General features: G+C 40.8%; 1 long non-coding RNA gene across 1 annotated transcript in view; it reads left to right on the top strand.

Moving 5' to 3' along the window:
• Nucleotides 1–1,363: 1,363 nt before the first annotated feature.
• The window catches only part of LOC309869282, a 90,422-nt gene continuing 79,934 nt past the window's right edge, over nucleotides 1,364–11,851 (top strand). The window contains exon 1 of the long non-coding RNA XR_014314094.1: nucleotides 1,364–1,461. This is a non-coding gene — a long non-coding RNA (uncharacterized lncRNA). The remainder of the gene's footprint in view (nucleotides 1,462–11,851) is intronic.

The raw sequence follows: 11,851 nt of genomic DNA, 5'->3' as shown, positions 1-11,851 counted from the left end.
GGATGTCAGCTTCTGCTTTGTCCTCAGCTTGCCTTCTGTCCCCTCATCAGCAATATTGCATTGGTTTTGATTTGTTTCATTCCGTTATTAATAGTAACTTCAAAGAGACAGAAATCATTATTGAACATTGGCCATCGCCAAACCACCATATATTGTCCACCTCATTAAAATCAGCCCACAGAGACTATAATGGACTCTAGTTCAGGGGTTTACCATCAGGCAAGGAAGTGCTTTTGTTCGAGGTCAAAAAATTTCATTCATGCTGCAAATCACTCTGCTTCCAGCCACTGTGTGAAAGGCTGTGTATGTTTATCAAGGATTTTTGGATAGCTCTTCTATCTGTGTATGTGCCAGAATCTTTGAAGGGAGCATTGTTCTTGTGCAGTGAATTCCAGTTCAGGAGAGGGAACATTCCTTCCCAAAACAACCGCTTTAGAACCAAGCCTCTGTGTACTATTCTTATACCGAGATACGTGTGTGTGTGTGTGTGTGTGTGTGTGTTGTCTTCCTCAAGTTTTGCCACTCATTCCCTAAGAGAACCCATTCCACTGCTCGCATGAAAATGTGCCCAAAAACCGTTGTGGTTTCAAAGCATGCCCATCGTTCTCAGACAGTTTTCTTGCCGTTTCCCCGCTCTGTTGTTTTCATCCAGAATGCCTCAAGCTGGGCACCAGTTAAAACAGAGAGGACATTACAGATTCAGAGAGGCAACCATTTTCACCACCTTTGTAAGCACGTGTTATTTTCATTGAACATGGAAAAACTCAGAGGCCATTTTCCACTGGACCATCCTGAAGGGGCTGCCTGGCTTCCTCTGCCACGGATTTTACCAGTTGCTGCCAATAAGGAATCATTCCGTGATGTCTCCAGAATCTGAAACCCTCTGCCACTCTGAATCCGGCTTTTAAATCTCCTTTTGCAGTGCTTGCCAAGAACGAATTTCTGTTTAGAGAGCCAGTGTTTCATTTGCAATTGAAAGAGACAACCCTATCATTGAATGTAGTCTTATAGGCAAGCGAAAGAGCAGAAGGATAGGGCAAAAGTTGGAAGGGAAGAAACTCAAGGAAGTTAGTCCCTTTAGCTTTGACTAGATACCGTGAATAGCTTTTCTTGGAATTGCCTCTGTCCCTTAATTCTGTGCTTAGTGCCTGTCATGGACCACTTGGCTTATGATTGTGGGTGGCTGGAAGTCAAAGTTGTAAACCAGGTCACTTAAACTCCGAATTTAGCCAGTGACTCTTTCACATTTGTAAGCAAGAATATTGCTAGCCTCCCCACTGAGCCTGCATGAGGACTGACCTTTCATGGATCACAGGAAGGAAGTCTGGCTTCTCAGAGGAGAAGTCAGACTGGTTTTGACATAAAAGTCTTTGCCAACAAAACTCTGGGCAGACGCAAGCATATTCAGTGGCAGGAGAAAGCAGAGTGCATGCCAATGGTAGAAATACAAGGAACTTGAAGGTAGGAAAGGGGATTTGGGGGTGGCTAGGTACAGGGTAGGGGAAGGAACAAAAGAAACCAGATTAGGGGCATCTGGGTGGCTCAGTGGGTTAAGACTCTGCCTTCGCCTCAGGTCATGATCTCAGGGTCCTGGGATCGAGCCCCACATGGGGCTCTCTGCTCAGCAGAGAGCCTGCTTCCCCCTCTCTCTCTGCCTGTCTTTCTGCCTACTTGTGATCTCTCTCTGTCAAAGAAGTAAATAAAATCTTAAAAAAAAAAAGAAAGAAAGAAAGAAAAGAAAATCGAAGTTTAGGTGAACGGATTGCCCTCCATCAGAAGTAACGTGTTCTTTCTCCACATGTTCAAGTAAGAAGAGTGGGGCTTTTCCAGCAAATTTTTTTTTTAAAAGATTTTATTTATTTATTTGTCAGAGAGAGAGTGAGCGAGAGCGAGCACAGGCAGACAGAGTGGAAGGCAGAGTCAGAGGGAGAAGCAGGCTCCCTGCGGAGCAAGGAGCCCGATGTGGGATTCGATCCCAGGACGCTGGGATCATGACCTGAGCCGAAGGCAGCTGCTTAACCAACTGAGCCACCCAGGCGTCCCTTCCAGCAAATTTTAAGGTGATGTATTTTTAAGTCTTTAACCATCATAAAAGGATATTAAGCAAGAAGGGGGGGCAGTAATATGTGTACACAGCGTAATGCATGGAAGCACTTTTTTTATAAGCGGTTTAATCACCACCAGCCAGAGAAGTAGGTGCCTGTCGGGCCCTGCCCCTAATTACCTTGATGTGCCAACCTGATTGTTAAGGGAGGTGGTCCATTTAGGTAATGTGCATATGAAAACGCTGGGCTAAGGAGGCAGGTGGACACCCACAGAGAGTGACCTGGGATCTCTGCCTCCTGAGACGTCTGGTAGAGTGGAAAGAAAGCTTTGAGCTTCCTTCCAACTAGAAGCCAGACCAACTGGATCCACATACTGACTCATACATACGCTCAACAGCTGTGTGATCACAAGTGGATATTTCAACTCTCTGAACCCAATTTCCCTGCTGGAGGAAGATAATAAATGTCTGCTTTACAGAAATGGGTGGGACGAATTACAAAGGAATTTACAGTGTCTGGCACAAGGGGGGCGGGGGCTAAGGAAATCATAGTTATTATCTGTCTAATGAGGGGCTGAATGACTTCTGTGATTCTTTCAAGCCCCTAGAACGTTCTCCTTTCCTGGATCATTGTAAATGATTTTAAATTTTTGAATACGTGCATATGTACAATTAAATAGCACATACTTGTTCTTATCTTTAGTAAGAGTTTTCCTTTTGCTGTTTTCACTTGTTTATTTCAAAAAGAGAGAAGGAACAGAATCATTGGGCCACGTTTAAATAATTTGCCATGACAGAAGTTATTTCTCTAATGGGAACTTTCCAGAATATTTCCCTGTGTATTTGCATCTTCGCAAATGATCTAAGGTAAATGCCTCTCTCCTTCTTGGAATGTGACTTTACAATCTCATATTTCTGCTGTCAGGACTGGACTTGACTTCTAGTCAAAATTTACCTTAATTTCAGCTTGTGCCATGCGAAAGAATTTACTTTTCTCTTTGATTCATTTGGTATTCGAATGCACATATCTCTCTCTATGGGTGGACCCATTGAAGGGGCTTCCTGAATCAGTAGCTTCCTTACCAAAAATATCCTTGTGCTTTTCCTTTCATCCTTTGTCATGTAAGGACCTATTTAGCCAGAGGCTTCCATCCAGGTTAAACAATAACCTTGTTGTTTAACTCTTAAACTATCTCTGCTCCCCTTCCCCCAGGGCACTTACTTAAAAACAAGTCCCAGAAACCAGCCCCAGGTAACAAAGCCCAGGTACAAGGGTGGGTCAGGCCAGGTGGAGACATCCTATCAGTGGGGCGGGGGGGGGGGGGGGGGGGGGGGGTTTGCATACTGTCTCCCTAACTACCAAGGAGTATGGGCCCCGCCCTTTGGGAGCCTTTTGGGTGCCAATTCTAACCAAGGTGATAAGTTAGGTCAAATGTCTACTATAGGGTAAATTGTAATTCAGTTGGTCACCTAGCATCACTGTGCAGCTTTCTCTGTGTGCTACAATTTCATTGGCCACCTGTGCGTGGCCAGGCCCAACCACATGGCCTTTGTCAAAAGCTAGTCTGTGAAACAGAGAAAGAGGTAAAAGAGGTAAGAGAGGTGCGGCCCCGAACGTTTGGTTTGATTCTTATGCTAGGCGCCAAATAAAGCTTTGCTTGACCTTTGCTTTGTATCAGTCTCACTCCTTTAATCACAGACCCATTATTGGGGGACCTATCAGTTATGCTCCTCTGCCACTGAGAATGTATGGATTAAGTAGATGAAACTAACATAATCCTCACTCCACTGAAATCCATGAATTTTAGGCTTTGAGGAACAGGAGACAAAAAGTGATTAAAAATCTGAGCGAGGAGGAGATAATGTAAAAGGACAAAGTACAGCTAGGTAGAAGTCAAGTCTCAGTATACACATAGGCCCCGGTGGCTCAGCACAGGACCACTTCTATCCATGTTTATCTGAGATCCTACACGGTCCAGGCAAAAAACATAAATAAATAAGGAATAAACCACATTTACTCTACCGAGCCTCTCAATACTGAAAGAAGGTTAATACATTTTGGGAATAACTTTTAAAACCAGGGTAGAAATAAAAGCACTTTGTTCTTTTGATTTTCCTGGATGCTTTCCAGTTAACTGACATGATTTTTTCCTGAATACTTCATTTATTTTTATTTATGTATTTATTTATTTATTTATTTTATTTATTTATTTTTTTAAGATTTTATTTATTTGTCAGAGAGAGAGACGGGGAGAGAGCAAGCACAGGCAGACAGAATGGCAGGCAGAGGCAGAGGGAGAAGCAGGCTCCCTGCTGAGCAAGTAGCCCGATGTGGGACTCGATCCCAGGACGCTGGGATCATGACCTGAGCCGAAGGCAGCTGCTTATCCAACTGAGCCACCCAGGCGTCCCTATTTTTATTTTTATTTTTATTTTTATTTTTATTTTTATTTTTTACCATTTTGGCTTTTCTAGATGTATCAGGATGCTTTGGGTTCCAATGACAACCGAAAAAGGAAATAAAACATAAGAAAAACTAGGACTTTATATAATTGGAAGTTGAAAGATGGGACAGGCTTGGTGGGGCAAATGACTCAACGGTGCCCTCAGAGGCTTTGGTTTTTAACATTCCCCTGCAGTTCATGGCATCCCATCTCCAAAAAAGGCAATGTCAAAAAGAGAAAGGAGCTTATCTTTCTTAGGAGCAAGTAGGTCTTCACAGAAAATTTCTGAAGCCTCATTGACCTGAGCTGAGTCCTCATGTACTGTTTCTAAACCAATAACCAGTGAGGGACCTAGAAGTGCCTTAAAACCAATCAGACTCCAACCTGTTTGTGTCTGCATGGTGGAGGGGTGGGCAATTCACTCTGCTGTAGTTGTGTCAAGAGAAGATCTGGGGAATGTGTACCAAGTGGACCTCTAACAGTGTCTGATATAATAGGATTCTTTGAATTTTAACCTGATACTCTCAACAAAAACATAAAAGTAAATACTGCTTTGCATATTCCAGACCAATAGCTAGGCCTGTGGATGCCCTAATTATTTGGGAATATTCTGGTTTGTGAGATTATCTAGTACTTTTCTTGCTCTTGTTGTCATTGCTGAGTTTATTTATGGCGCTTTTTCTTTTTCTGTTACCTTTCTTTTTTTAAACTAGAATTCACTAAGCTTATCCCTTAAAATGTTCTCCAGCATCTTTTAATACAAGCAGAGTGTCGGGGATGTCCTTCTGCAGTAAGTCAGAGCACCTGGAATGTGGATGTGGCAGACATTTTATATAAAAAGCAATTCCTTCAGGAAGTGTTATGGAAAGGACAGGACACAGACACGGAAATCCTCAGAGCACCCTTGGTTCTGTGCTCCAGCATCATGTTCAGAGAGCTGTGGTTTCACTTCATTTCCTGAACTAAGATACTTAGGATTTGGAAGAGCGTAGACACAGGAAGTGACAGTGTATACCTGGGGGACGGATTTGAGTAAGATTTCCTTCATCCTAGAGAAGGGTTTATGTTTTCCTTCTCATAGAAATATCAGAGGTCAGGGGCGCCTGGGTGGTTCATTGGACTGAGTGACTGATTGTTGGTTTCAGCTGGTCATGATCTCATTGTTGTGAGATCTAGTGGGGCAGAGGCCTCTGTGTTCAGCGGGGAGTCTGCTTGAGATTTTATTTTCTCTCTCTCTCTCCCTCTGCTCCTTCCCCCACTCCCATGTGGTCCTACTCTCTCTCTCTCAAATAATAAATAAATAAATAAATAAATAAATAAATAAATAAATAAAATCTTAAAAAAAAATCAAGATAGTTATTGCTAATCACCACTGTCTTTTCCTTGGTTCAATGTATGTTTTGATATCAGGCATTTGTTTTCACTGTTCCCAAACTTAATGAACCCATGGCCCTTTATCATTACCCATTTTTTGCTGTTGAACTGTTAGCTTTTTCTTCACATGGTCAGCCAATAGGACAAAAAGTACATCAAAGACATTGATGTCTTTGTGAAAAGCTCTGAAATTATCCTTTAAAAAAAAAAAAGATTTTATTTATTTATTTGACACAGAGACTGAGAGGGAGACAGAGACAGAGAGCAAGCACAAATAGGGGGAACAGCAGGCAGAGGGAGAAGTAGGCTCCCCGCTGAGCTAGGAGCCCAACGTGGAGCTCAATCCCAGGACCCTGGGATCGTGGCCTGAGCTGAAGGCAGCTGCTTAACTGACTGAGTCACCCACACACCCCTGAAATTAGTCTTGACAGTGAAATACTAGGTTTACTACTGTAGGAGAACTCCACATACCTGAAATATGATTTTGTGCTATTTTTGTATGTTTGTAAGAGGGAAGGAGACATTTATTAAAGCAGTTAATGTGGATTAGGCTCTGTGCTATGCATTTTGAAAACAGCAATCTTAGAAAATCTACCGACTTTCAGAGTTGGTATCAGACACTCCTTGCAGTAGAATCAGCATCTGATTGCTTCTTGAGTCTGTAGGTTTAATGTCTCTTGACGAATTTGGAAAGTTTCAGCCACTATTTCTGTGAGCACTTTTTACATTTTCCTTCTTCTTCACCTCCTGGTACTTTGATGACATGAATGTTTGATGTTAAGTTACCGTCTAACTGGTCCCTAAGGCTCTGTTCATTTTGTTCAGTCCATCTTCTCTCTGTTGTTCAAATTGAGTAATCTCTGTTCATCTTTCAATTCCCTGATCTATCCTCTGTCTTCTCCTTTCTACTATTGAGCCCATCCACAGAACATTTTATTTGTTATCCTATTCTTCAATTCTAAAGTTTCCATTTAGCTCTTCATAACCTTTATTTCTTTGCCAAGGCTTTCTATTTTTCATTTATTTCATGCATGTTCATGATTACTCACTGAAGCATTTTTATCATGACAGCTTGAAAAAATACTTTTTAAAAATATTTTATTTATTTGACAGAGGGTCGGCGGCAGGGCGGGGGGAGATGCGGAGAAAACCAGGGAGAGCTGTAGGCAGAGGGAGAGGGAGAAGCAGGCTCCCCTTGTTGCAGGAAGCTCAATGCAGACTTGATCCCAGGACCCCTGGGATCATAACCCAAGCCAAATGCAGACCCTAACTGACTGAGCCACCCAGGCACCCCAGGTTTGAAAAGTTTGAATAATTCTAGCATCTTTTCTCCTCTTGGGATTCACATCTTTTTTTTTTTTTTTCTTCCTTTTTTCATTTAGTTTGAGATCTTCCTGGATCTTGCTGTAATGAAAAAAAAAATTTTTAAATGGAAACCTGGGCATTTTTATAATATATTATAGGACCATGGATCTTATTTAAACCTTCTATTTTAGCTGACTTCCTCTACTGGCATGTCCTGTTACTGTCAAGCGGAGGCAGAATTTCAAACTTCTGCTCCATTTCTGTTGACACCAAAGGGGTAGTGCCATTACCAGATTGGGATAGGAGATCTGATTTCTATTCTACTTCCCACTGACGCTGTAGAGGCAGGAACCTCATTACTTGCCTGTGGGGATCAAAGTCCCAGGTCCCTAGTTATCCTTTTTTGACATTACCCAGCAGATGTGAAAGGGGGCTTCGTTCATAACCTTGTGTGGGTGAAAACTTAGGTTCTTCTCTTGACTCTTACTGTTGGGGATGGGACTACAGTTTCTGTGATGTTTAGCTGGAGTGGAGTGGGGATGGTATGAAGTTTTCTATCTTGCTAGGCTGGCCCTTTACTGGAACTTTGGCTAAAGCAAATAAGCTCTTATTGCTTTGTTGTGGTGGTGGTTTGTGGTTTGTTTGTTTGTTTGATTGTTTGTTTGTTTTGTCTACACTCATTGGCATTTCTAGGTCACCAGATTCTTCAGCTGTAAGTGTTGGGTAGATGAGGAACCCCAAGAAACTCACAAGTAGGTTATCTCTCCAGTTTTGAAGCCCCTAGGCAATCTATTCTCTCCATCCTTCAGTTTTCCCACATTTGTTTTATATATAATGTCTATGCTTTTTAGTTGTACTTAGTAGGAGAGATAGGAAAAAATATTTCTACTCTATATTCCTTGAAGCAGAAATTGCTCAAGAATATACATTTTTAGGGGCGCCTGGGTGGCTCAGTGGGTTAGGCCACTGCCTTCGGCTTGGGTCATGATCTCAGGGTCCTGGGATTGAGTCCTGCATCGGGCTCTCTGCTCAGCGGGGAGCCTGCTTCCTCTTCTCTCTCTGCCTACTTGTGATCTCTCTCTGTCAAATAAATAAATAAATTCTTAAAAAAAAAGAGAGAATATACATTTTTAATAAGCATCTCAGGTGATTCTGAGGTAGGTGTCTATGGGCCATACTTTGAGGAACATTTTATAGATAAAGGAACTGAGCCTAGGGACACTAACCCAAAGGTGCATATGTCAAATACTTGAGTTGCACAATGCAAAGCCTAAACTAGGACCCCTTTGTTTCCCTTTTGATGTCATTTTCTCCTCTTGACACTAAGACTACTAAGAGTACCAAAACAGATTGAAGTACCAATTTTATTGATATTAGTATTAAGATTAATTAATTTGCCTAAAAATAATGCATGGGCCTAAAGAAAAGTAGCGGCAGAGTCTAATTCACTTGCTTCCCACAATCTTCAATGTAATTTCTACTGAGGAGGATTCCAGGCGGTTGTTCCAAGATGGGGCATGGTCTGTACATGAAAGAGTTGTTCTTGGAATGAAAGTCTCTGTAGTCTATTGAGGGTGCTGTGCCCAGCCTGGAGATCCTGACTCATACCCGGTGAAGCTCTTCCAGTTATGTTAATACTCATTTGGCAGCTGCCTCTATAATTGTCTAAGTCAGTTGGTAGACATGAAGGAAATGTTAATTCTCTGCAAATATAGTTATTCATAACTTGGTGTCAATCGTACCACCCTCAATAGAGACAGCTCCTCAGATGTCATGGCATTAGGGATGGGAGATGTGTATTTAGTCAGCTTCGGGGAGCCCTTGAATTTCCTAAAGGCAAATCTGGAGGGACAGGAAATGGCGTGAGACTGAAGGCAGCATACAAATACATCTAATGAAAGATGGGCATTCTTCAATGGCTGCCGTCATTTGACTAGCCCTATGCACAGGTTGTACCAGATGGCACTCATGGTTTCCATCAATGTGGAAATGTGATGAAGAAGGGGAGGAGAAAAATGGATGAGGAAAATAACACCAGTCTGCACAGCTGAAAATAATTATGATTACGTAGCTAATGACCCAGGGAATTAGACAAAGCCAAACTCATTGGAACTCAGGCCACATGCAGGCAGATGTCACAACTTAATGACAAAAGATGAATTGCTTTATCTCCTGCAGAGTAACTCATGATGAAGAGTTGCACTTCTCTTTTTTTTTTTAATTGAAATGTAATCGACATACAGTATCCTGTTAGTTTCAGGTGTACATCATCATATCATTTTTGGTATTTTTGTGCACTATGAAATGATCGCCATGTCAGTTATCATCTGTCACCATACAAGGTTATGAAAATATTATTGATTATATTCTCCATGCTGTACATTTCATCCCATGACTTATTTATTTTAGAAATAAATGTGTGTTATCTCTTAATCCTGTTCACCTACTTTGCCTGCTCCCCAATCCCTTCCGACTCTGGTAACCAACAGTTTGTTTCCTGTGCTGTGAATCTGTTTCTGTTTCATTTTGTTCATTTGTTTTGTTTTTAGATTTCACATTTAAATGAAACCATATGGTATTTGTCTTCCCTGGTCAGACTTATTTTACTTAGTGTAATACCTTGTAGGACCATCAGTGTTGTTGCAAATGGCAAGATTTCATTTTTTTCTATGACTGAGTAATATTTCGTTTTATACATATATATAAAATCATCCCATTATATATATCACATATATACATCATATATATCTCACATCTTCTTTATCCATTCACCTGTGAGTGGCCATCTGGGTTATTTCTGTACCTTAGCTATTGTAAATAATGCTACAGTATACATAGGGATGCATATATCCCTTCCAATTTGTGTTTTCATTTTCTTTGGGTGAAAATTCTGAAGTGGAATTGCCGAATCATATGGTAGTTCTATTTTTAATTTATGAGGAACCTCCATACTATACCAATATGTGTTTTCACAGACGGTGTACAAGAGTTCCTTTTTCTTCACATCTTTGCCAACACTTGTTATTTTTTGTCTTTTTGATAATAGCCAATCTGAGAGGTGTGAAGTGATACTTCATTGTGGCTTTGATTTGCATTTCCCTGATGATTAGTGATCTTGGACATCTTTTCAGCTACCCATTGGCCATCTGTATATCTTCTTTGGAAAAATGTCTAGTCGAGTTTTCTGCCCATTTTTTTAAATCTGTTGGGTTTTGTTGTTATTGTTGTTTTTATTTTGATACTAAATTGTGGAGTTTTTCTATATATTTTTGATACTAACCCCTCATTAGGTGTATGATTTGCAAATAGACTCTCCCATTCACTAGGTTGCCTTTTTCATTGTGTTGATGCTTTCTTTGGCTGTGCAGGAGCTTGTTATTTTCATATAATCCCATTTGCTTATTTTAGCTTTTGTTGGCCTTGTGTGAGGAGACTGCTCCAAAAAAATACTAAGACTGATGTCAAAGAGTTTGCAGCCTATGTGTGGTTTTTTTTTTTTTTTAAGATTTTATTTATTTATTTGACAGAGATCACAAGTAGACAGAGAGACAGGCAGAGAGAGAGAGAGGGAAGCAGACTCCCTATTGAGCAGAGAGACTGATGTGGGGCTCCATCCCAGGACCCTGAGATCATGACTTGAGCCAAAGGCAACAGCTTAACCCACTGAGCCACCCCGGTGCACCAGCCTATGTTTTTTTTTATAGGAGTTTTATGGTTTCAAGCCTTATATTCAAGTCTTTAAGCCATTTTGATTTTATTTTTGTATGTGGTGTCAAATGGTGGTCCAGTTATGTTCTTTTGCATGTAGCTGTCCAGTTTTTCCAATACCACTTATTGAAGAGGTTTGTATGTTCTTGCTCCTTTGGCATAGATTAATTGGCCATATATATGCATGGGTTTTTTTTCTGAGCTTCTTATTTTATTCCATTCATCTACGTGTCAGTTTTTATTGTACCATATTGTTATGATTACTATTACTGTAGTACAGTTTGAAATTAGGAAGTATATGTCCAGCTTTCTTTTCCTTCCTCAAGATTGCTTTGGGTATTTGGGAGTCTGTTCTTGTTTCACACAGATTTTGGGACTCTTATCTACTTCTGTGGAAAATGCCGTTGCTATTTTGATGAAAGTTGCATTGAATCTGTAGATTGCTTTGAATAGTGTGGACATTTGAACAATATAAATTCTTCCAATCCATGAGCATGGAATATCTTGCCATTTGTTTGCATTGTCCTCAATTTTTTCCATCAGTGTCTTATAGTTTTCAGACTACATGTCTTTCAACTTCTTGGTTAAATTTATTCCTAGATATTATTCTTTTTGATGCAAAGAAATTGGGGTTTCTCTTTCCAAATCCCTATATTAGAATAAAATCATAAGGAGACCCATGTCATGAATATCTTTTCATTTTGAAAAGGAATTTAAATGGGCCTTCTGGGTGGGTCCCCTAAGTGTCCTCCTTCAGCTCGGGTCATGATGCCAGGGTTCTGGGATTACGCCCACAGCAGGTTCCTCCCTCAGCGGGCAGTCTGCTTCTCCCACTCTCTCTGCCCCAATCCCTCTGCCCCCACCCACCATTTGTGCTGTCTCTCTTTCAAAAAAAAAAAAAAAATTGTAAAAAAAAAAAAAGTGAAAGAATTAACTAGCAACAGTTTTGGACTCTTAAAAAAAGTCAAGAAATTTT

The sequence above is a fragment of the Mustela nivalis genome (genome assembly GCF_964662115.1).
Source record: "Mustela nivalis genome assembly, chromosome: 1".
NCBI lineage: Eukaryota > Metazoa > Chordata > Mammalia > Carnivora > Mustelidae > Mustela > Mustela nivalis.
This window is presented reverse-complemented; position numbering and strand designations above follow the sequence as displayed.